Source organism: Schistocerca cancellata, chromosome 4 (genome assembly GCF_023864275.1).
Source record: "Schistocerca cancellata isolate TAMUIC-IGC-003103 chromosome 4, iqSchCanc2.1, whole genome shotgun sequence".
Classification (NCBI taxonomy): Eukaryota; Metazoa; Arthropoda; class Insecta; order Orthoptera; family Acrididae; genus Schistocerca; species Schistocerca cancellata.
The window spans coordinates 460,134,674-460,160,820 of NC_064629.1; the positions used below are offsets into that span (position 1 = coordinate 460,134,674).

The 26,147-nt window shown below is 41.4% G+C and overlaps 1 pseudogene; it reads right to left on the minus strand.

Moving 5' to 3' along the window:
- Positions 1-26,147, minus strand: part of LOC126184258 (high mobility group nucleosome-binding domain-containing protein 5-like) — a 45,534-nt pseudogene that overhangs the window by 17,373 nt on the left and 2,014 nt on the right.

Genomic DNA, 26,147 nt, shown 5'->3' on the forward strand with positions numbered 1-26,147 from the left:
TCTCAAACGGTCATCTCTCAAATGGTGAAGGATCATTTAATGCTGCATTGCATGACCCGGCAAACCTTCCCTTCCCGGTTACAACATGGGAGGAGTGCCAGGTGCCAGACTCACTTTCTTGGGATGAAACACTTTCTCCACTACCTTGTCTGTACTAGGACAGATGGGGACACAGTCACTACCACAAAGCCATGGTTTCTTGTGGATAATAGGGGACAAATTTGGACCTATGCCTCTTCACTGCAGGTTTGGTCCAAGCTCCATGACCTTCTGGGCCCCCAGAGATGGTCAACTGTCCTGGGTCTTAACCTCCAAGGTGCTCTGTGCATCCATCCATTGGTCCTTACAGAGCACCTTGTGACAGACTTAGTGACCACGTCGGCATACTCTTTCTATCCTGCCACATTTCTCCGGCAGATCGGCTGAATCGAACATACTCCCCCCCCCCCTGTTTCAACCCACACCACACTGAACCCTCTAATGAACCATTCACTGAATGGCTTACCTCTTCATGTGACATGGCCACAGGCCCGGATTCTATCAACAACCAGATGATCAAATGGCTCTGAGCACTATGGGACTTAACATCTGTGGCCATCAGTCCCCTAGAACTTAGAACTACTTAAACCTAACTAACCTAAGGACATCACACACATCCATGCCCGAGGCAGGATTTGAACCTGCGACCGTAGCAGTCGCGCGGTTCCGGACTGAGTGCCTAGAACCGCTAGACCACCGCGGCCGGCACCAGATGATGCAACACTTGGATGTTACCCAGTGGCAACATCTCCTCAGGGTCTTCAACTGCATTTGGCTCACAGGTGCTTACCCATTGCTATGGTGAGACAGTATAGCTTTCACTGTCCTTAAGCCTGGGGAGAACTGAATGTCTCTTGACAGTTACCGCCCAATTAGCTTGATGTCTGTACTTTCTAAACTGCTCGAGAAGGTGGTTAGCTTCAGATTATGTTGGGTACACGAATCTCCAGGCTTGTCCCAGTCTTCTTTGACCTACGTGATGCATCCAATATGGCTTGGTGCCATCCCTCTGGGCTTCTGGTTACCCCAGTGCTGTATGTAGACAATTTATGCATCTGGTATAGCTCCCACTCAGTAGCATCCGCTCAGCGCCAGCTCCAAAGTGCCATCTAACGGGCCTCTGCATGAGCCATCTCCCATGGCTTCCAGTTCTCTCCCCTAAACAGGGTTATGCATTTTTGCCATTGACCCAAAGTATACCCCAATCCACAACCTTATTTGGTCTACCTGTGCTGTAGCACAGTCCAGTTTCTTGGGCCTAACTTTTGATAAAAATCTGACATGGCTGCACTACATTCGCCATCTGAGGACTACATGTATGTGGAAGCTTAAAGCTATCGGCCTCCTGGCCCACACATCTTTGGGTGCAGACCTATTCACTCTTCTCTGTCTTTACTGTGCTTTGCTCTTGTCCAGACTTGATTATGGTAGTCAGGTTTATGGCTCAGTGGCTCCTTCCACTGTGCAAATACTTGACCCTGTTCACCATTGTGGGGTGCATTGGCTGTTGGTGCTTTTTGCACTAGTCCCTTTAACAGTCTCCTTGCAGATGTGGGGATTCCCCCTCTACAAATATGACGGAGCCAATTTGTGGTTTCTTATGCAGTTGCCACTTGCCAATTCCATGACCATCCCCTGTACCGTGTCCTCTTCACAAATGAGGACTATCTCCTTCCTGACAATTGCCCATGGGTGTGATTGCCGGCTGGCATGTGTCTCACTTACCCCTATCGGGATTTTCATTTCCACTCACTGGAATGTGCTCCATGTATTTCCTCTCCCCCCTTGGATTGTGCTTAGAACACTGATTAGGACCAACCTGTTCCACATATGGTTTTCCAGCGTCTTGTACATGCCATTCTTGCAGAGTTCCATGGTGCCACCATCTTCTACACTGATGGTTTTAAGGAGATAGATAGTGTGGGGTACACTTTCACATCTCCTACTGACTTAGAACATTATTTATTGCCGGGATCATGTAGTGTGTTCACAGCAGAGCTTCTAGCCATTCAGAACCCTCATTTTGTTCCTCAGACCTCCCTTCACAGTGTTTTAATTTGCACTGACTCAATAAGCAACCTGCAGGCTATTCACCGATGATACTCCCATCAACCTGTGGTTTCTACTATCCATGACGTTCTCTCTGCCCCTTGGCTGTGTCAGCTGTTCAATTATCTTTCTCTGGGTCCCATGTCATGTGGGCATCCCAGAGATGGACAGGCTGACTATTTGGCTAGAGAAACGGATACTTACTCCCCCATTTCCTTTGATTCCAGTTGCAGATATGAGGAAATTTTGCTAAGGCATAGTTACATTGATTATAAAAACAAAACTGCCTCATCAAGTGTTTAATGACTACACCTGAAGTACGGCTTTAGAGATTACTTACAGACCAGCAGTTGGGGAAACAGATTACCTAAACAGCTATTGCAAACACTGACAGGGATGGATTTCTTACCAGAATTTTCCTTATGGATGATGTGGCTCAAACTGTTACCTACAAACATTCGGATTATTTTTGTGCGAGACACAGTTGTCACTTGACAGGCTAGTGGATAAATTGTAAGCCATTCCAAGTTTTTTGCAGTACAACATAGGCATTATGGAAACAAAATACATGCTGCAAGTCCCTGAGCTGCACAGACTAGGGACAGAGCCACCTAGTGGCCCTGGTCATACATCCCAAGCAGTGCACACTTGACAACCACAATTAAGAGCTGTGTACACAGAAATTGCAGCACAATGCACTGATGACATGTCAGACTAAATGGTGTAATATAGTCTTTCTGCGTGATCAGGATGTCATGACGTGTTGTGAAATGCAGTAGGTCTTGGTATCACCAAGGTTTCAGAAGTAAAGCTCAAATTCGTAGTACCCTGTAGTCACCCAAATGCTCCCGATACCAACTGAAAGGTGCCAGTGGCTGTTGCTTTCTTCTTGTTGCACTAATCACTATTCCCCTTCAGTTACATTAGGAGCTATGAAGATGTACGCTTCCATTACCACCAGAAGAGTGTAGCCAGTTGCACCACACATGATGATGTCTGCTAACAGCTCATTGCAGAAAATTTTAAACAACACTGCTGTCTTTACAGATCTGGTGGTACAACATGAAAACTGATGAACAAACGTGACACAAGCATCCCACTATTGCTCACAAATGGTTAGCTCAAGTCTATTTCAAACAAAGTGGAGGCAAGTGCCCAGACTTGTCCTCAGGGCAGGATAATGTTAATATTCACAAGGCAAATTTCACTCCCATTCCGGGTTCTGACACAAAAGTCACAGAGTTCCAAAACTAATACACACAAAATGCCATTGCTTAACCTTTGTGGCAGGTTTCCAGTATTTAAGCTTCCAAGAAGTGCACTTCGAATATCAGAAGTATTTGGAGCCTTCCACAAAGAGTTGCCTCAACAATTCCAGATAATTGCTTTTGTGTAGTTGGCTTGAAATGACTCCAAAAGACTTTATTTGTAGTAAACATGTTAACAGGAACCAAATTCCTGGTGGACACAGGATCTGATCTCTGTATGCTCCCCCATCACAGCTTCAATGCAGATGATTCTGCAAGGTCACAGATTTTGACAGCAGCTAATAAGTACGTTGTTCAGGCAGATGGAAGGAAGCAGTTGAATTTTGAACTCGGTGTGGATAGGCAGTTGCATTGGCCTTCATAGTCATGAACTTTGTCAAACCTATAATAAGAACAGATTTCCATCGCCACTTTCTACTAATGGCACATCTCCACAGTGGGAAACGACTATCACTGGTAACAGTAGAATCAACACAGTGCAACTGGAACTTGGATAGCATAATAGTAGTTTCAGACATGAAGTCAGTTGAAGAGGCAAGGCACTTGGGCAAACAGAATACTATATGTTTCATTTGGACATTGCTTGAGCCACCAGTGGTGGCCAAGCTGCACCACCTAACACCAGAAAAATTTGCAGCTGTGCGAGAAAACATTAGTAAGCAGGTCCAAGAAGGTGTGATGGTACCTTTGGTCAGTCAGTGGTCCTCGCCACTGCACGTGGTGTTCAAGCTGAATGATATATGGCATGTGTGTTGAGACCAGAGCTCTGAATATCAGATTTGTGCCAACCCTATTCACCACATAAGGGATTTCAAAAATGCTACTGGAAAAGCTCAAATATTCAGTATCATTCATTGTGAAAAGACCCACTGACAAATACTGGTTGCATCCAAAGGTATAAAAGATGGCGATCACTAACAAATTTGGCCTGTTTGAGTACCATTTCATGATGCACTGTCTGAAAAAAATGTGGCACAAACATGGTACCATTTCATTCACTAGCTTCTCAGAGACATTGATTTTGTGTTTTGTTATGTGGATGATATTCTAGTATTTTCAGAGCCACTAGAGTAGCATGCAAACCATTTCAGATAGCTTTTCCAATGCCTATGCTAATATGGGGTTTTTATCAACAAAGAAAAATGCATCTTGGGAAGCAAGTAATGTGAACTTTCTCAGTTTTAACATGTTGGCAAGGGGCATAGCTCCAATGTCTGAGAGGATGGAAAAATTTCACAAAGTGCTTATACCACAGACATAAAGATCTGTGGCACTTTGTCAGAATGCTTAATTATTACAGAAGGTACCCACTGAAAGAAGTGGAACTTGTAAGGTGCCTCTTATGTGAGGAAGACATTTTTTACCAGTTTTAATAAATTATTGTCTCCTATTGATGTATTCACGATAGTTAGGAAGTGCTGTAGTCAATAGCTGGCCATGAGTCAGAGAGCATTTCCCACACTGGCTGGCTAGGTGACAATGTGACCATATGTCGCGTGTAGTGGGGTGAGGCTCGGCGCTGGACTGTAGCAACAAGCGTCAACCTGGGAAATATATATGACGGGAAGTACCGCCATCTTGGTGCCAAAGTCACCGATTTTGTTTATTTATATTTAATAGTTTGTCATTTATGACAACATGAATACTAGAAGCCTCTGGATGTGTAAAACTATTTATCATAATTTTGCCTCATTAAAATTCACACCTGTTCATTAACAAATGCATATCTTAGTAAGTACGAACTTGATCGGAAATCCACGACCTGTGACGAAACTAGTAAGAGGTACGGACTGCGCACCAGAGTCAGCAGTCGGCGTTAAGAGCTCTTCCTGTCTTATTCAATGGTAGCCGTGCTCTCGGTTATGAGTAGTTTGTGACATGAGTGTTTCATTATTGATTTAATAGGAATAAAAGTGATATTACAGCATTCTGAATGTTAATTTCAAGTAAATAGATACCCCAAAGTTGATCAACAGCAATTTCAGATAATTAGCTTCAACCAACAGACACATCCAATGTGCCAATGAAGAATCTGGATGGGACGACATTTACGAGAGCTGCACCATGCACAGGTAGGAGGAAATCAGACGACACGAGCCACCAATGCGGATCAAGGAAGGTCCAACTTACACTCACAAATTCCGGGTGGAAATGCTGACCAGTTATGCTGTACATCACACATACCACCCTCTATGGACTCGCAGCTGAGATGAGTAATAACAGTATCAGTTTAGAATGAGGGGATCTTGCAAACTGCAGACATCCCTCACAGAGTTGTTGAAAGGAAAAATGTATGGCTGGCAGGAGGAAAGTGAAGTGTGTTAAGGAACTGGTGGCGTTCAACTAAATTAAGTTATATGCAGCTCAAGCAATCCTCCTCATGCACCTACAGCATAGTGCACTGACAGCGTTAATGGTGAATGCAGGCCAGCTATAGGTTGGAGCCACCTTGCAGCAACTTGTACATAGTCTGGCAGCCCATAGCATTTTTCTTGCAAATGCTTCTGACAGCAAAGCAGAAACTGAGTGCAACAGACATGGAGTTTTACGTTATGTATGCTGCAATACAACACTTTCACAACTCAGTAGGAGGCACACACTTCACCATCTAAATATTTCATGATTGCAATGCAAATCTGTTAGCTCAATTGAGATGTAACAGTTGGCACTAGTCTATCATAAATAAGATTGCTGCTCGCAAAATTGATTTATTTTGTGCATGAGTGATAACATATACGTGACTGTATAGAGCTTATGAAATATTAATTATTGACAGAATTTCCCACTGCTTCTAATTTTTTAGCATTTGTACAATTCTGATAATGTTCAGTGGTATTACAAGGGGTGGTCATGATGTTTTATCTTATTCCTGCCAACAATAAGAATCGATTGTGAATTACTGATGTTTTCTCTCTCAGTAATTTGGAGTAATTTATTTGAAGATGAAAGGTACATTTACAACTACATTAGGAATTTCATGATTGGGATTGTCTGCAACCTTTTCAATATTTATTTCTTAGAAGCAAAGCTATTCTTAAAGTGGTTTTGGTCAAAACCTAATTTCAGTGACTACGTTCTTATTGAAATTTCTCAGAGACTGATGAAAATATTGGTTAAAAACTGATTTGTTAACATGGGATTTTTTTCTGTTGTAAACATTTGTTTCTAGAAAATGACTACAAATAATTTCATTTGAAAGTGGTGTATGGTATGCAGCCTCTGTGAGCACAGTGTAGAGAAAAAATGCAACATCAAATACATATGCCACGTTTGTAGGTAGTATGATTCTGAAACTTTTCATGTAATTGAAAGGAGATAGTGGGGGAAAGGAAAGGGAAAGAACTAATATCAGCCGTGTCAGGACTTAATGCGTGAAATGAAGGTACAATGATGTCTGAAGTCCCACAGTGGCAAACGCTCTATCAATACACACTGCTGGCCATTAAAATTACAACAAGAAAGGTAGCAAATAAGGGAGTGTTGTTATATGTATGCACTGTAGCAGAAAGGAATACACAACAAAATTTGGCTGTGTACAGGATACAAACTTTGTACTCAGAACCACACACACACACACACACACACACACACACACACACACACTGGGAGCCATACAGTAGTTTCCTAGTGTCTCCACCCAATTCCTGTATCCGTTGTTGTTGGGTGCACACCTCTGCAACTGCATTACGTGAACCCACAACAATGGCAGGATACTACAATATCTCAGTCCTTTCCAACACTAGTCATGGGGTGCAGTTGGTATCTTGCATGGTACTGAATAAAACCTTCTTGACCCCATCAATTCCCTTATCACATGACAGTTGGAATCCCTATCAATGTGAATAGCAGTATCATGGAAAGATATACAGCAGTCTAAATAGGCCACAATCCTGTTGTAGTAGTATTCTGTCCTGGCTGGTAGATGGTCCTCCTTACGTGAGGCATAACATGATCTCACAGATAACAAACATTCAAATGATTTCTGAATCAGAAATCCATGGCACAATCTTTCCTCATATGTAGGATATAGATGCCATCACACCATACCCACTTTGTATGGGTATGCTAATAATTTGTACAACCAAGCATGTAGTATGCTGAATGCTAATTTGACTTTTGTTGCAGGCAGCCTTGATGGTTTGCAACTTCAGTGGCCACTGATGTATAATTAATAATAACAACATCTGTCAGAATCAGTGTCCTGGACATTTTGTAGTTTGGAGTGTGACAGTCAATTCTGGACAACGGAGAGGTGGGGGGGGGGGGGGGGGGGGGAGGAGGAATGTCTGCATATACATGTAGCCAAGGTGCCACCCATAGGAAATTGTACAGTTGAACTCTTGAGCATTGATATTATCGACTTTGCTCTTATCTGTATTTTCTGTCTGAGGCTGTTTTTCGGAGTAGCAAGTAAGCCGCAGTGTTGCAGTACATAAAAAATTTCATTGTATTATTTGTGGATCTGCACTTCTGTCAGTTAGATTTTGGTACTTGACAGTTGCCACAGACTTGCTGATAAAATTGAGGTTTGTTCACATGTGAACTTGAAGACTTTAGTACTAATGAAAGAATATTTATCAATAGTTACATGATAGCTGGGTATGAACTTTGATTAAATATTCTGCAACCAGGCCAGATGATTGTAGTAGTCTTTTTTTAAGGCAAACATTCCAGATAAGTGGATTAAAGAGTACTAAATAAAACACTGGTTATTCACAATCCAAATTTAACTGCAGCGAGCTAGAGCTGTTATGTACAGGGCTATTACAAATGATTGAAGCGATTTCATAAATTCACTGTAGCTCCATTCATTGACATATGGTCATGACACACTACAGATACGTAGAAAAACTCATAAAGTTTTGTTTGGCTGAAGCCTCACTTCAGGTTTCTGCCGCCAGAGCGCTTGAGAGCGCAGTGAGACAAAATGGCGACAGGAGCCGAGAAAGCGTATGTTGTGCTTGAAATGCACTCACATCAGTCAGTCATAACAGTGCAACGACACTTCAGGATGAAGTTCAACAGAGATCCACCAACTGCTAACTCCATTCGGTGATGGTATGCGCAGTTTAAAGCTTCTGGATGCCTCTGTAAAGGGAAATAAACGGGTCGGCCTGCAGTGAGCGAAGAAACGGTTGAACGTGTGTGGGAAAGTTTCACGCGTAGCCCGCGGAAGTCAACGAATAAAGCAAGCAGGGAGCTAAACGTACCACAGCCGATGGTTTGGAAAATCTTACGGAAAAGGCTAAAGCAGAAGCCTTACCGTTTACAATTGCTACAAGCCCTGACACCCGATGACAAAGTCAAACGCTTTGAATTTTCGGCGTGGTTGCAACAGCTCATGGAAGAGGATGCGTTCAATGCGAAACTTGTTTTCAGTGATGAAGCAACATTTTTTCTTAATGGTGAAGTGAACAGACACAATGTGCAAATTTGGGCAGTAGAGAATCCTCACGCATTCGTGCAGCAAATTCGCAATTCACCAAAAGTTAACGTGTTTTGTGCAATCTCACAGTTTAACGTTTACAGCCCCTTTTTCTTCTGTGAAAAAAACCTTACAGGGCACGTGTATCTGGACATGCTGGAAAATTGGCTCATGCCACAACTGGAGACCGACAGCACCGACTTCATCTTTCAACAGGATGGTGCTCCACTGCACTTCCATCATGATGTTCGGCATTTCTTAAACAGGTGATTGGAAAACCGATGGATCAGTCATGGTGGAGATCATGATCAGCAATTCATGTCATGGCCTCCACGCTCTCCCGACTTAACCCCATGCGATTTCTTTCTGTGGGGTTATGTGAAAGATTCAGTGTTTAAACCACCTCTACCAAGAAACGTGCCAAAACTGCGAGCTCGCATCAATGATGCTTTCGAACTCATTGATGGGGACATGCTGTGCCGAGTGTGGGAGGAACTTGATTATTGGCTTGATGTCTGCCGAATCACTAAAAGGGGCACATATCGAACATTTGTGAATGCCTAAAAAAACTTTTTGAGTTTTTGTAATTAGTGTGTGTGTGTGTGTGTGTGTGTGTGTGTGTGTGTGTGTGTGTGTGTGTGTGTGTGGTGTCTTGTCTTGTCATCTGAGTACAAATCAAACTGCATCTGTACATCCCAGTAAGGAACAAAGGAAGGAAAAGTAGGCTTTGATGTCCTGTCAACAATGAGGTCATTGAAGACTGAGCACAAGCTTTGACTGGGGAAGAATATTTCCTGTATGCTTTCAAATGAACCATTTTGGCTTAAGCAATATAAACAAACCACAGAGTACCTAATTGTTTAAAATTTACAATTTCTGCAAGTACAAAAATATGTATATCAGAGTGAAAGAAAAGGTTTTTTTTTTTGCCCTTTAAGATACATCTCATCTGATTCCCTACACGTTTTTCCCCGAGTTTTGACAATAAATCCTATGTTAAATACACGATTTTAAACTAAAGTATTTCATTAAGAAGTGCTGTATATGGAAATTTATGAATTACTAGAGGTGGAAAGTAGAATTGGGCCTTGCTTCCATCTTGAAACAGATGTAACAGCTCCAATGAAAATTACAATTAATACTATACCAAAAGTTTGTTTTTAAATATTATCTATCCTTAAAAACAGACAAATAACTCTTACAGAGCAACAGCTGCTCACAATACATTGCTGGCAAAAGTGAGGTACTGAGAAAGGGAGAAGGAAATATGAGGCAAGCTGGCCACAACTGTTGTAAATTGTCCTTGATACTGGTACCGAGTCAGAGTTTAGATAAAAGCTGGATCCAGACATGTATCTAGAGATCTTGCTGACTATGGGAGTAAATCATCACAGACAGGTGTGCCACGTGTGAATGAGCAGTGTAGTGTTGAAAGAATGGCACCAAGACACTTATGCATGAGAGGTAACATACGAGAACACAGTATATCCATGATGTATTACTGTGCTGTCAGAGCTGCTTCAATCATTAACAGCTGTGACCTGAAGTCATACTTGGTGGCTACCCACATTATGACAAGGAATAACACTGCTGTACCTCTCAAATATTAGAAGAATCGACCTCTTCCCCGGTCATTGCCATATTCACTGACAATGGTCATCTGGGCTATGGTAGAACCAAGATTCATTAGCAGTCCAAATTTTGTGGTCACAGCAGCATTGCAGATGCTGCCATTTGTGTTGTGTTAATGGCAGCCAACACATGGAATCCAGGTGCTGCTAGTATCAGACCAATTGTGAGGGTTGACCCAGAATGTTGACGGGGGTCCATTATGTGTTCTCAGATGGCAAGTGCATATGTGAAGAGGTTGCAATGTGCTTGATGCACAACAAACTAATCCAACCTTGTGGTGGCCAGACACAGTCAGCTGGAACCTTACTGATGAGTAAGGAACCCCACAAGGCCCTATGCAGTTCATTGTCACATCTGAATGTCCCACAAATCCAGATATTGCAGAATTAGACCACATGGCTGAATGCAGACCCACAAGCAAGGCCCTTTAAAACTGATGGGTGCAGCTAACACTGTCTCACACCAGTATGTGACAGCCCTGCATCCTCCATAATGATCACTCAACATCTGAGGCGGTTCACTCCCCATATGTACCCTACCAGGCCTGCTAACAGCACTAAATGTGAAAAATGTGCCTGTCACAGAACTGAAGTCTAATCATACACATACTTGTGTACTGATATGTAGGGACACTGACATCAAACCATGTCTTCTGGGTGCAGATTTCCACTTACTGAGAGAGTTTTAGGAAATTGTTGCATATCTATAAAGGAGACTGTGTAAAGAACGCTTGTGCAATCCATTCTTTAGTACTTGCATGTTGGGACCCCACCAGGTCAGATTAAAGGAAGACATTAAGGCTGACATGCTGCTAGATTTGTTTTTGGTAGGTTCCATCAACATAGGAGTGTTACAGAAATGCCTTGTGAAATCAAATGGGAATACTTGGAGGGAAGGTAGCCTCCTTTTCACGAAACACTAATGAGAAAATTTAGAGAACTGGCATTTGCAGAGGACAGCAGAATGATTCTACTGTAGTCAGTCAATGTACATTTAGAGTAAGGATTGTGAAGACAAGATCAGAGAAATTAGGGATCATACAGACACAGTCATTTTTTCCTTTGTGCTGTTTGAAAGTGGAATAGGAAGGGAAATAACTAGTAATTGTAAATGGTACCAAGTATGTGAAAATGCTAAATTAAATTGTAGTTAATCTGTGTATCTCTCGATAACTGTCAGCTGGTTCTCTAGTTGAAGGAAGGCAAAGACATAACACCTTCATTTGAATTTTGTTTACTAAAATGCTGAGTTTTCAGTGAACTTAGGGCTGAGGACTACTTCACTTCATTACTTCAGGATATGGCTGTTTCTGATTGTCTAGACTTACACTTCAGTATTGCACCATATCAACATGAACATCAGGTCCGAGAGAAACCTGTTGTCCTGGCCAGTTAACCTATGAAGCTGAACATCATTCAAACACTGTAAGATTAACAGTATACCAAGCCTGGATTGCCATAGGCTTTTTGCTTCACAATGGAGAACATTTTGGACAATTCATGAGAAAATTTTCTGCAGTTGTTTCAGCTACATGGCAAGTTTCTGTGATTTACTGTCTAACCATTATGGCCAGCAAAATCACATAGCAGCTGCAAGGCTAAAATTTAACTGATATAATAAACAGTCTGGTCAGCTGTAAGTGGCCTCCGTCACAGACTTATTAAATCACTGCAATTTCACATATAAACAGTGTAGTGAATACTATGCCAAATCACAACTTTGTTCTTCGCTTAACTAGTGGTCAGGAAGTACAATCAACAGCACTTCCATCATCAGATCTTTCTCTCAGAGCGGTATTGAACTTCACTAGATCATTTGACATTGCTTCTAATGCACAGCAAGTTTTTCAGAAAGACAGTGCAGTAACTATCAGGCCTAGTAGTTGACACTGTGATCAACAGTCCAGAGATGATCAAAATACAAAATAATCTTCTAAGAACCAACTGTCACATGATATTCAGTAATCTACATCAGATCTGGATACTTTCTCCACTTCACCAGTGTGTGCTTCTGACCACTATCTATGAAGCCACCTTGGCACCCAGAGCAAGACACAGCTCATAACGGAGATTCACAATAATGCTGACAATGTGCCCTAATGCATCACATCTATGTAAGTCATGTCCTGAGTAGCACAACAAACAAGTGTGGTGTCACTGCCTGCACTGAAATGCCAAGCATTTTCCCTGTAAAAGGCTGACAGAAACCTTTCTTGTCTCTTCCCAAACAAGTGTCAATGTCATGGCACGTGCAACCAATTGAATGCCACCAAAGGAATTCCACTGCTGGCTACTAAGGAAGAAGAAAGCTGGGATGTCATCCCATCCATGCTCTGCCTCACATCTTCCAAATGCCTCACATAACACACTGGTAGGTGCCTAGTATGAAATCCCATGTGGTCCATTATGTTTACTGTCCCTGACTGGACAAAGATATTGAACAGGTGGTCCAACCCAGCTATGCCTGTGTGCAAGCTCAGGTAGCCCCAGCCCAACGATTTTTTCCTGTGACCAACCCAGATCAGCCATGGGACTGAGCATATGTTGATGCCGCCAAACCATTTCATGCAGTAATGGTGGTGATTGAATTGGATGAAGGTTTCATTCCATAGATCTAAAATTGAGATGATTCTCGTGAGTGTGGAGTAAGTCTGAAAGTATAAGATAAGAAATTTGAATATAAAACCCACTACCCCAAGCATTTGTCACAGGAGACTGTCGAAACAGTAAATACATTAGAGCAAACTGGAATTGTTAATATTTACAGAATTAATATACTGTCAGAATGAAACAGTTATGCACTTTTAATAAATTTATAATATACAAAAAACCAAAGCTTGACTGTTGTGACCAAGTACTGTCAAAACGGTAATCTAACAAACAGTTTTGCTTAAGCTGGTCTAAGAGATGAATAGAGTGCAGGGAGTTGCCTATAAAAATGTCTTTCAAACTCTGTTTAAACCGTGCTTTATCTGAAACCAAGTTCTTAATGGTTTCTGGCAATTTATTGAAAATGCGTGTTCGTGAATACTGGACACCTTTCTGGACCAAGGTAAGTGATTTTAGGTCTTTATGTAGCTTAATCTTATTCCTAGTATTGGTACTATATGTTGAGCTATTGGATGGAAATAGATATATTACTTGTAACAAATTTCATAAAGGAATAAATACACTGAGAAGCAGTGGTTAAAGTACAATGTTCCTTCAACAGGTTTCTACATGATGTCTTTTAATTTACACCACAAATTAGTATTATTACTTGCTTTTGCATGCTAGAATGCTTCTGCTTGGTTTGATGAGTTATCCCAGAATATGATCCCATATGACATAATAGAATGAAAGCAAGCAAAGTATGCTAGTTTTTATATTTATATCGCCTCCATCTGGCAACATTCTAATTGCAAATACAGACTTGTTTAGGCTCGGCAATTCTGTGGTGTGCACTTCCCAAATGAATTTATTATCGAGTTGTAATCCCGGAAATTTAACACTGTCGACTTCTTTGAGCTGCATGTCCTCATATGTTATAAACATGCAAGAAGGAAATCTTACAGGTTCTGAACTGCATATAGTGGTCTTTTCAACGTTTAATGACAGTGAGTTAGCTTTAAACCATTTATTAATGTCAGTGAACATTTGATTAGCAGCTATTTCTATATCTGTATTTGACTTGCTACTTATTGCAATGTTTGTATCATCTGCAAACAAAACAAACTTGTCATCTGGCAGATGACAGATGAGGTGTCATTATTGCACACAAGAAAAAGCAGTGGACCCAAGATGGGACCTTGAGGAACACCAAATCTAATCATTTCCCAATCAAATGATGACTGACTGCTTACTACACAGGTATTGTGCAATGACACACTTTATTTCCTATTAGTTAGATAAAACTCAAACCATTTCGCAGGACTGCTGGTGACACCATAAAATTCTAATATTCTTATAGGAATGCTGTGATTCACACAAAGGCTTTCGACAAGTCACAGAAAATGCCAGTTGCCTCTAATTTGTTATCTAATGAATTAAGTATATTCTCACTGTACGTGTAAATAGCTTTCTTTACATCTAAACTCTTAAGAAACTCAAACTGTGACTTGGACAATACATTATTTGCAGTCAGATGCTTAAGGAGGTGCTTGAACATAACCTTTACAAATAATTTTGAAAAAGCTGGCAACGTGAAATTGGTTGATGGTATCACTGTATCCCTCATCTTGTAAAGAGGCTTAACTTCAACATATTTTAGCCAGTCTGAAAATGTTTGCTGATACGAGACTGATTACACAAATAACTTAAGATAGAACTCAACTCGCATGGGCACTCTTTGATTAACTTCATTGGTATGTCATCATAAACACCAGAGTTCTTAGATTTTAAGAGGGATGCTACTTCTTTGGGAGACATGAGTGTCACTTCCATCCTACTGAAGTTATTTGTAAAGACTCGTCCCAAAATACTCCGTTGCACTGTTTACCAAACCTGATAACTGCAAGTTGTCAGTAACAGAAACAAACTGTTTAGGAGGTATGTAACACTACATGTACTTGTTACCAATGTCTCATTTATTTTTAGAGCTATCTGTTCCTCTTCCTTTTTGGCCCCACCTGTCTCTTGCTTCACTATATCATATATAGTTTTTATTTTGTTACCTGACGTAATAACCTCTTTTTCTTGATAAAACTGCTTAGATTTCTGGATTCCTTGCTTCAATGTTTTGCAGTGTTCTTTGTAATGCCTTACAATGCTAACATTATAGCTGTTTCTAGATAGTAGATACAGTCTCCTTTTTGTCCCACGATATCTTCATTTCTTGTGTAATCCATGGTTTATTTTTAGACTTCTGTTTGATTTGTCTTTAGGGGGGAAAAGTTCAAAAGAGGAAGTAACTTCATTAATGAATGCTTTGTATTTTCCATTTTAGTCAGAAGTACTGTAAACACCTATCCAGTTCACATCTGAGCAATCTCCTGACATTCTCAATTTTTGAGTGATTTATTACCTTCCTATACTCATAATTAATAGATTTTTTAATCCTGATGTGGTATCAGATGCCGAATGTGGCGTATTGACACCACATGTAGTGGGTGGGTGCCAGGAGGTGCCATATTAAAACTCGGCCAAGATTTCCAAATGATTTATTCATTTCCACTACAGTGCTTCGTTGACGTCGGTCCACGTCACAGGCCCCGCAATGCTGAGGCCACTGACCCAGCAACCTGTGCAATGCAACACTGTGTCGTGCTGGCCTTGTTCGCCAGCTGTAGAGTTCAGATTACGTCAGGATGGCTGTGCCAGCAGCTGACTCAGTGGCCACCGTCCCTGTTGACTCTGCGCTGCTCTACTGGGAGCTGTAGGCTGGCCCCACTGCTGCTTCTTCCTCACTAGCGTAGCTGAGAATGCGGCGGCAACGACCACCCCCAATCTGGCGTCCGAACCTGTGGCCCTAGCCACAGAAGTCTCCAGCGTGTCAGCGTGTGTCAGGAGCAGAGACAACTGCCTGCGGTAGCGAGCCAAAGAGTGGCCTCCCCTGGCTCGCTGCAGACCCCGTGTTGGCCTCAGAGGGCCGAACCAGCGACCCGCTGTGGACTGGGACACTGTCACCCCATCTGTTGCTGCATGTAGCCCGGCGGAGTGATGTGCCCTGCCATCCAGGAGAGCTGCCACACTTGAATGCCCCACTTTGGCCTCAGAGGGTCAAAACAATGACTCGCCGTGGGCTGGGATGCTGGTGCCCCATCTGCTGCCGTGTGTCGCCAGTAGTGTGACATGCTCTGCTGTCCAGGAGAGCTGCCACATTTGAATCAATCTCGATAGAAAACACCACCTATTTATACTCAGCTGCATGCCTCTGTTTCGCTAACGCATCGCTCTGAGTCACGTACGCACCACACCCCGGTTGCACCATTAGGCCCATTCTGCCTGTAGCTTGCACCATGCGAGCCGCCGCGTTTACTCTTTTCAGCGGTTTGATGGCCCTGTGGCCTCCATTCCACTTCGCAACCGCTGGTCAGCGTAACTCACTGCAGTCCAGCTCACACCTGGCTGTAACTTGTGTTCAGAATATTGCACAAAACTAGCTTTCCCTCTCCTAAATGGTGGTGCCGCTACAATCCTGACAAGTTTCAACATTTGACCCAAGATGCTGCATGTCATGATCAGATAGCCCATTTACTATTAGTTTTGAGATTTGACTTATTTTCCTAGATTTGTCTACAAAGGTATTATCAATAGTGGCCTCAGAGCATTTACATATCCTAGTTGCAAAGTTCACAGTAGGAATCAAATTGAATTACTGCGTTACTGATTGCAATGATTGTTTACTGTCAGAGCTTTTCAATAAATCCACACCAAAATCAACAGCAACCAATATTTCCTTTTTTTTCTGTGAGATGGGGCAACAGATCTTCCAGATTCTTTTTTTAATGAAGAGGTTAAAGTTCCCTGAAGGTACTCTGTATATTCTTACTATTATAAACGACTTATGAAATGCTGCTTCTGTTGCACAAGATTCTAAGTGCTGCTCTGAGAAAAATTTATTGATATAAATGTTCTTTAAATCAAAACAATTTCTGACAAATGTGGCAACTACTCCTCTTTCCATATTTTCTCTACAGAAGTAAGAAGCTAACTTGAATCCTGTAACATTTAACATCTCTCTACCAGTGTCACATCATGATCAGAGGGGCAGATTATATCAACTGGTTCGGTCAACTCTGTCTTCAACACAAATATGCTTATCCCAGTTGTCAGATATTCTGATGCAATAAGGATAACTGATTTTGTGCACTGGCTGAATTACAACTAGATGAACCTAATTTTTCTGTCAATTTTTGAGTATCTCCAGTTTCAATCAGAGGCTGTCTGTATGAAGTGTGTGCATTAGATTTGCTTTCTGGCTGCCTGTTTTATGAATGTGAATGTCATTTTCAGCCTGTCTCTAAAAATCTTTTGTTTCTGCCCTTCCTATCCTTAAAAAAACTTGTGTTTTGGTACTTCACCACACCCCTAAAGTTATTTGCTATTAGCAGAGACAGTTTTCCCTTGCCTGTCCCGTTGTGTTGAAGGCCATGCCTAAGTATAGTCTTATCTACTTTTAGTCAACAAGAACCACAGTGATATGAGACCCCATACCCGATCCAAGAAGCCATTCCACCTATAAATTAACTTTGCTAATAGCGATTAAATGGGGCCAGTCATGGTGCCTCAGAACAGATACAAGCTCAACACCAGTATGCCTGGTTGCTGGAGGTATCTTTACCAGGTCACCCTCAATGGAATAATTAGGGTCACTGTCTATCCTGTTGCCTGCTCCAGCCTCTATCACCTGACCCAGACTTGCATTAGGTTTAAAAAAACTTGTGACCTGGTAACCTGACCACCAGTTGGCCAAAACCTTTACCATTTGAACTACCTAAGAACAAAGACTACTTCTTCTTCTTCTTTTTCTTCTTCTTCTTGCTCTTCCTATTCTTCTCCTTCACAGCTTTTTCTGAATTCTTTCTTTGCAAACACTTCTTGAAAGTTTATATTGTCCTGTCTACTCCTACATCTACTTGTGGTGCATTAGTTTTCAACTGTGACAACAGACCAAACCTGTTTTCCACATTTACAACAACACTGCCAGAGTCAGTCCTATTCCTATTTCTTCTATAACCTGTTGTCACTTCCTGCCTCTCTTTTTCCTTCTCCCCCCTTAATCTTTCCAGATTTTGTTTTGTCTTACCTAGTTCCACCAGAAGGGCAGCAATCTTCTCCTTGTTCCACTATCTTCCTATATCTGCAGCAAATACTACACAGCCAATGAGCCTTATTTATGTCCCCGATTCCCATGCTATATTCACCCCATGAAAGACACTGCAACAACCCTCACACCATGCCACAGAAATAATCCTTCAGCAAGTCATACACTTCTCACTCATGCCAAACAATCTTAGCTTTAGTTTAAATTAAACAAGAATAACTTACTATACTACTCAATTAATATTCAAAACTTCCAGATAAATAGAAATGATTAAACCTGCAATGTTTACATGATGAAAGAAAAGTAAACAAAGAACTGAGCCTACATTATATGCACTTTTCTCTTTGGCTAACTACTAGAGAATCACATGGATAGTGTGTAAGGCTACACTACCAACAGAAACTGTACTTTATTGAAATAGTCATGTAACTTATAGTATACAGTAACATAAACAAAACCTAGTCCAAAATTTGTGCCTATAAAATGTTTTCTTTTTCCAAAAAATATGTAATTGAATGTGAAACCTTCAATTGGCACCTTACAATAGGTACTAATTTACTTACAATATAATAGTGCCTTAATTGTTATTACTCAGTTAAACACACATCTTTACAAGAGCTCTGAATGTACACGACTCCGTCAACCAAAGATCATTTGGCAATAGTTGTACCCTCAAATTTTTCCTACAGGCCATGGATGTCTAAAAGAACAGCAGATGCTACCATATGTGCCCTTACAACTATGTTTGCAGTACAGAGCATTCCCCTGAACTACTTTTACAGATGATGGCCCCCTGTTAACTTCATCTGTGTTCCAACTGTTCCGCCAGCCAAATGGTATTGTATATCTGACCATCACCACTTTTCAATCAGCATCTATTTCTGAGGTGGAGCATTTTCACTATCATTCATTTTGAAAGTGTAAAGTTTAAACTCTAAATGGAACAATAGTCATCGTAAGTTGCACAGTGAATGTAAACCAACAGTGAAACCAATACAGTCCATAAACTAAGCAGGTTTGTTATAGTAACAGTGGTAAGACAACTAAGTACTTCATACACACCACAATAGAAGACTGGCCATCTGGCTGCCTTAGCTCCTTGTGACAGTTGCAGCCCGTGTGACGTACCGTTTCCACCATTGGCAGCAGTTGTTGTAGTGTGCCGCATCATTTCTGCATTGCTATTGATACCTGCTGTTGCTGATTACACAAAAGAAGGGTTGTTGAGAATCTTCAACAGGCAGAGGACTTCCATGTAATGTACACAACTGCTCCTATCTATGGCCACAGGTCAGCTAAAATTTTGCATGTGCACAGACCTCACAAACTGTTTGACCTTCTGCACCTGTCCCTGTAAACCTACAGTGAGTGTTAAAGTATCTGTTACTGTGCAGAATCCTATGTCTGGACTTGTAACTTGGGTCAGATCCCAGGGCAGATGCAAGGTATTAGCATTGGTCACAGGGGGCACCAGCTTTTTGATTTGTGGCCAGACACGAGCATATGTTCAGTAATAGGACTCAGTTTTGGGTACAATAACACACAAAACCTGTGGCTGAATTCAGCCCTCACACAGCCCTTAGCAACCACAACTATAGGCCTATGCAATGGTCTGAACCAGAGACCCACCACCACCACCACCACCACCACCACCACCACCACCACTACTACTACTTACTACTACAACACCATCATCATCTACAGACATGCTACACCTTTGCTCATGTCCTGGTTGCAGCTCCAGTATGACCTCAGGCCCTCCCACTAGACACAAAAGCCTATAGTCATTCACACAGATGGGGATGTCCTCAGAGATAAAGCATTTAACTATAGACCTACATCTCTAACATCTATCAGTTGTAGAATTTTGGAACACATATTATGTTTGAGTATAATGACTTTTCTGGAGACTAGAAATCTACTCTGTAGGAATCAGCATGGGTTTCGAAAAAGACAATCGTGTGAAAGCCAGCTCGCGCTATTCGTCCACGAGACTCAGAGGGCCATAGACACGGGTTCCCAGGTAGATGCCGTGTTTCTTGACTTCCGCAAGGCATTCGATACAGTTCCCCACAGTCGTTAAATGAACAAAGTAAGAGCATATAGACTATCAGACCAATTGTGTGATTGGATTGAAGAGTTCCTAGATAACAGAACACAGCATGTCATTATCAATGGAGAGAAGTCTTCCAAAGTAAGAGTGATTTCAGGTGTGCCGCAGGGGAGTGTCGTAGGACCATTGCTATTCACAATATACATAAATGACCTTGTGGATGACATCGGAAGTTCACTGAGGCTTTTTGCGGATGATGCTGTGGTATATCGAGAGGTTGTAACAATGGAAAATTGTACTGAAATGCAGGAGGATCTGCAGCGAATTGACGCATGGTGCAGGGAATGGCAATTGAATCTCAATGTAGACAAGTGTGATGTGCTGTGAATACATAGAAAGAAAGATCCCTTATCATTTAGCTACAATATAGCAGGTCAGCAACTGGAAGCGGTTAATTCCATAAATTATCTGGGAGTACGCATTAGGAGTGATTTAAAATGGTATGATCATATAAAGTTGAACGTCGGTAAAGCAGATGCCAGACTGAGATTCATTAGAAGAATCCTAAGGAAATGCAATCCGAAAACAAAGGAAGTAGGTTACAGCACGCTTGTTCACCCACTGATTGAATATTGCTCAGCAGTGTGGGATCTGTACCAGATAGGGTTGATAGAAGAGATAGAGAAGATCCAACGGAGAGCAGCGCGCTTCGTTACAGGATCATTTAGTAATCGCGAAAGTGTTACGGAGATGGTAGATAAACACCAGTGGAAGACTCTGCAGGAGTGACGCTCAGTAGCTCGGTACAGGCTTTTGTTGAAGTTTCGAGAACATACCTTCACCGAGGAGTCGAGCAGTATATTTCTCCCTCCTACGTAGACCATGAGGATAAAATCAGAGAGATTAGAGCCCACACAGAGGCATACCGACAATCCTTCTTTCCACGAATAATACGAGACTGGAACAGAAGGGAGAACCGATAATGGTACTCAAGGTACCCTCCGCCACACACCGTCAGATTGCTTGCAGAGTATGGATGTAGATGTAGATGTAGATGTAGATATCAAGCAATTCCTGCTACCCACTATATGTAAGCCAAGCCCTGAGCTCTGTCCGCAGCTGGCAGACTGGCCAAAACAATGTGCAATGATATCACTTCTGGTATATCCTGGTGTCAATACAGTGCTGGATCCATTGGTGGATTGCCGAGCACCAACTTCCCCCTTGCCCAGGACATTCATTTCAGTGTGCTGATTAATGGTGAGAGGAATTTAATATCACAGCATATGGACCTAAATAGCAGGTCAAAGACAGACCTGGTGCCGAATCTTAAAACTCTGCCAGCCCATAAACAGGGCCATAAGCCCATGACACATTCATACCTCAAAAATGATAGTGCAGAAATACATGAACAGTGTGCTGTGTCTGCCAAAATGAACTCGATAAAACATGTTTGGGAGCAATTAAAATTCCAGTGTGACATCACGGTAACCATCCTCATACACTGGGTAACATTGGGAGGGCACTTTTGAGAGTGGACATGCTTGACCAGTAAAATCTCGGTCACCTTATGGACAGGATGGCACAGAGGTTCCTAGTTTATTCCACTGAAGGAGATGGATCAACATAGTTTGTTTCACAGATGTGCACTTCTGAACAGACTGCATTTATTTTGATTATTGTTTTATTTTCTTTTTATTTCACTGTAGAGTTTCTTCATCATAAACTTGCTCTTTCGTTCCTTGCTCCCTTCGACTAAGTCGACATACCTCAGGGAGTATGCAGCTAATGCAAAATGTTTTTGAGCAATTTATCAACAGTATCCTCCCCAGTTAAGTTTTTTGGTTAACTATGACTGTACTTTTGCTAAATGTGTAGCTCCTGCAGAAGAGATTATATCCCACCAAACAGTCTTGTATGTTAGGAATCTGTTGCGGAATATGTTTTGTAATCCTATTATGAGTGCACTCACATTCTAACTTTTCTGAACAATGTACCTAAAGCAGAAAGGGGGAACAGACCACTGGTAGAAGCTAGGACTCTCCCCAGCACGCACAATTCATTCATTCAAACTTACCTGTTTATTATTATTACAGGTGGGTTTCATTTGGGAATAGAATATTTCCCAATTTTTGAAACAGTTGACCTGTACATTTATGGTCTGTGATTACATGTTACAGGATACTTCAGATTTAATGTATTCTACGACAGTAAATAAATACTACGGAGCTGTGGACAGAATTCTCAAACAGCATTTATTCAGTTAATTTCCAGAGGAAACTAGATTGGAGACAAGATTTAGGATAAGAAAATCTGTCTCAAATCTGTTCTTGGAGGTTCATGTTTATAAAGTAACAATGACAAAAGGAATCGCCATACACTGGAGTGTCACAATAGGGAGTGAGGTCAATTTATATGCCTTTTAAAATCCTGTGAATTAAATAACTCAAAGTAAACCTCGATGTCTACTGGAGCTGTATTCATATGACTAATGGTCTGTCCATGTGGTTGTATGGCTATGGCCAATTGAAGCTCGTCCATGGCAGCTGAGTAATGTCAGAAACACTGCCACCTAACAACACAAAGAACCAACCTAAAGCAAAGGTAGTTCTTGGCCACCCGTATACTAAGCAAGTGAAGCAGATTAGGAGAATTTCATGACTTACATGAAGAACAGAAGAGGGGCACGGGGAGAAATTTCACCTACGGGAACATTTCATCATAACCTTGCGGCTATTCGGCATACAATTACAAAAGGTCAAATTTTAGGGAAACTATACAACCTGAGGAACTGTTGTCTTTAACACTGAGGTAAGACGCACACACATTTGTCAAAACTGAAAAAAATGCTATACACTATTAGTCTTACAATAATAATCCTAAAGTGTATTACAAAATAGTTTACAAACAATTTGCAACAATGGAGAACTCATTGTAGTAACTATATATATATTGTACAAGGAACATATAAAATATTTCATTTATGAGCCTGTACTGCTGTTAGCAAAATATGACAGGTAGGTAGCCACAGTAGGCATAGGGACAATTTCATTTGTGTGTTAGTAGCAGTTTTGTCACTGTATCTTGAAGTAGAGTATTCCTCTTCATAAACTGAAATGCTCCCAGGTGGCAAGTGCCCACAATATTCAGATCGCTTGATGATTGAGGAAATACACTGTAGGGAAGGACAGTGGCAGGCACAGCACATAGTTCTTCATCAAGAAGAACATGCAGTTTGTGATGAACTACAAGTTTCCTGTGGATAGATATGTTCTTTAAAAAGAGTAGCAGGCTCATTAAAAAATGTAATCACTGTCTCACTTCAAAGCAGCATTGCTGGCAAAAAAACTGAGTTTCTTCTTCTGTGTTACAAGAAATGGGTCACCACGTATGTGGGAGTGGTATGTGTTCATTGTGGACACTTCCTCTTGATGGGTTCGGTGTAGATTCCATATTATTCATCATAGAGGTTGATCACTGAGGACAATGGATTGGCTGTGAACTACGAGGGCAGTTCAATAAGTAATGCAACACATTTTTTTTCTGAAACAGGGGTTGTTTTATTCAGCATTGAAATACACCAGGTTATTCGCCAATCTTTTAGCTACACAACACTATTTTTCAACGTAATCTCCATTCAATGCTACGGCCTTACGCCACCTTGAAATGAGGGCCTGTATGCCTGCACGGTACCATTCCACTGGTCGATGTCGGAGCCTTCCTCAATAACTTCTTCATCATCCGCGTAGTGCCTCCCACGAATTGCGTCCTTCATTGGGCCAAACATGTTTCACCGCCTGTAACAATCTTTGACAAGAAATTGTCACCCTCAGCCACATGATGAGCAAGCAATTCCGCACAGATGGTTCTCCTTTGCTCTTTATGGTGTTCGGTTAGACATCAAGGGACCCAGCGGGAACAGACCTTTGAATATCCCAACTGGTGAACAATTGTGACAGCACTACCAACAGAGATGTCAAGTTGAGCACTGAGTTGTTTGATGGTAATCCGTCGATCATCTCGAACGAGTGTGTTCGCACGCTCCGCCATTGCAGGAGTCACAGCTGTGCACGGCTGGCCCGCACGCGGGAGATCAGACAGTCTTGCTTGACCTTGCGGCGATGATGACACACGCTTTGCCCAACGACTCACCGTGCTTTTGTCCACTGCCAGATCACCGTAGACATTCTGCAAGCACCTATGAATATCTGAGATGCGCTGGTTTTCCGCCAAAAGAAACTCGATCACTGCCCGTTGTTTGCAACGCACATCCGTTACAGACGCCATTTTAACAGCTCCGTGCAGCGCTGCCACCTGTCGGAAGTCAATGAAACTATAAGAGACGAAGCGGGAATGTTTGAAAATATTCCACAAGAAATTTCCGGTTTTTTCAACCAAAATTGGCCGAGAAAAAAAATGTGTTGCATTACTTATTGAACTGCCCTTGTACAAGCAGACTATCTTCAACTAGCAATAACAAAATGCTTGTTGAAGATGCGTATCGTGGGCCAGATGCAAGTTCACTTTCTTGTGACATATGAGATGCAAAATTGTTTTCTAGTTCAAAATCAGCATATGTGATATTGTTATCCTGGAAGGTGAAATGTTCCCATGGAATCTTCTGTGTTAAATAGTGTCCTTCAGAAACAGCGTAGTTTGGAAATGTGGCCATGATGAAATGTCCTTTAGAGGCACTTTGTCTCCACTCCTCCTTTGTATAAATTTGTTGTATTCTCTTCGAGAAACATTTCTTAAGCTATGCCACTTCTACTTTATCACATAATTAGACAACAGGTTTAAAATATACAAATAATAAACGTTACCCTGTCACGAATAATATCATCAATGTGTAATAGTGTATTAAAATTCTTTAGTCATGCCATTACTGTGGAGACTTTTGGCTGTTGCATCAGTTGGTGAGGCTGAAACCATATACTTTCCATGCATCACTAACAGACAACTGAAACAGTGAGCACCATTTTCTGAAGAAATGAACAGGTGTTCAACAGCTTGGTGCTCAAACTGCATAGCTTCAGTGGCACCATACATGTTTCCAGCTGTACACACAGGGAAATATAGCAAAGAGAGAGACTGATGTCTTGTTGCATTTTAGCCTTTTTAAGAAACCCAAAAGGTGATATCAATCAGACATAAAAAATCCCAGACGAGCCAAACACTTGAAACCACTATCTTCCCATATACCATAAGAATGAAAGTTAACCCTTTGCTGAAGGGTGTGAAATGAAAAATGTTATAACTTCTTATACAATCTTCCAGAAGACTAATAGCTAATTTAGTGCATCCAATATGCAGGGGTAAGAGAAGTGGATCAAATCACCTACTAATTAGGCAGACGATACATTCGTCTGCTCAGGGATCATCAAAAAGTTGCCCTTTTGCTGTGCCATATGATGGGTCTTTGCAACAAAAAAAAAAGGACACCACATTTTGACGTGTATTCATCCTTTGATTCACTTGCTTCACATATCAGTGGCTTGTTGCATAGTTTCATGTTAAATTGAAAAATGAGGTAATGTCACAACAAAAAGCCACGTTTAAAAAGACGTCACATTTTTCCGTTAAACAACACTTAAAATTCACACCATGACATGCATGCAACATAGTGAGAACACTAGTGCAAAGAATTTTTATGAACTGCTTGCAGAGACATGCAAACTATGATCTGAACTGTATGCAGTCAAAACAGGCATCAACTTCTGGCACACATTACTTTTGTCAATAGAATATTCCGGAAACTTCTACTGTCATGTCAACTGTAGTAACAACACGTAGTTTTATTAACAGTGGAAACTCTGATACAATTTTATCTTCTTACAAATAAAAAAAATCTAAATTCTAAAATAATAATAAGTTATGTGAAATAACCATGAATTAAAAATCGAAGTCTCCAGAGTATGACACAAGAAAAAGTTTGTTT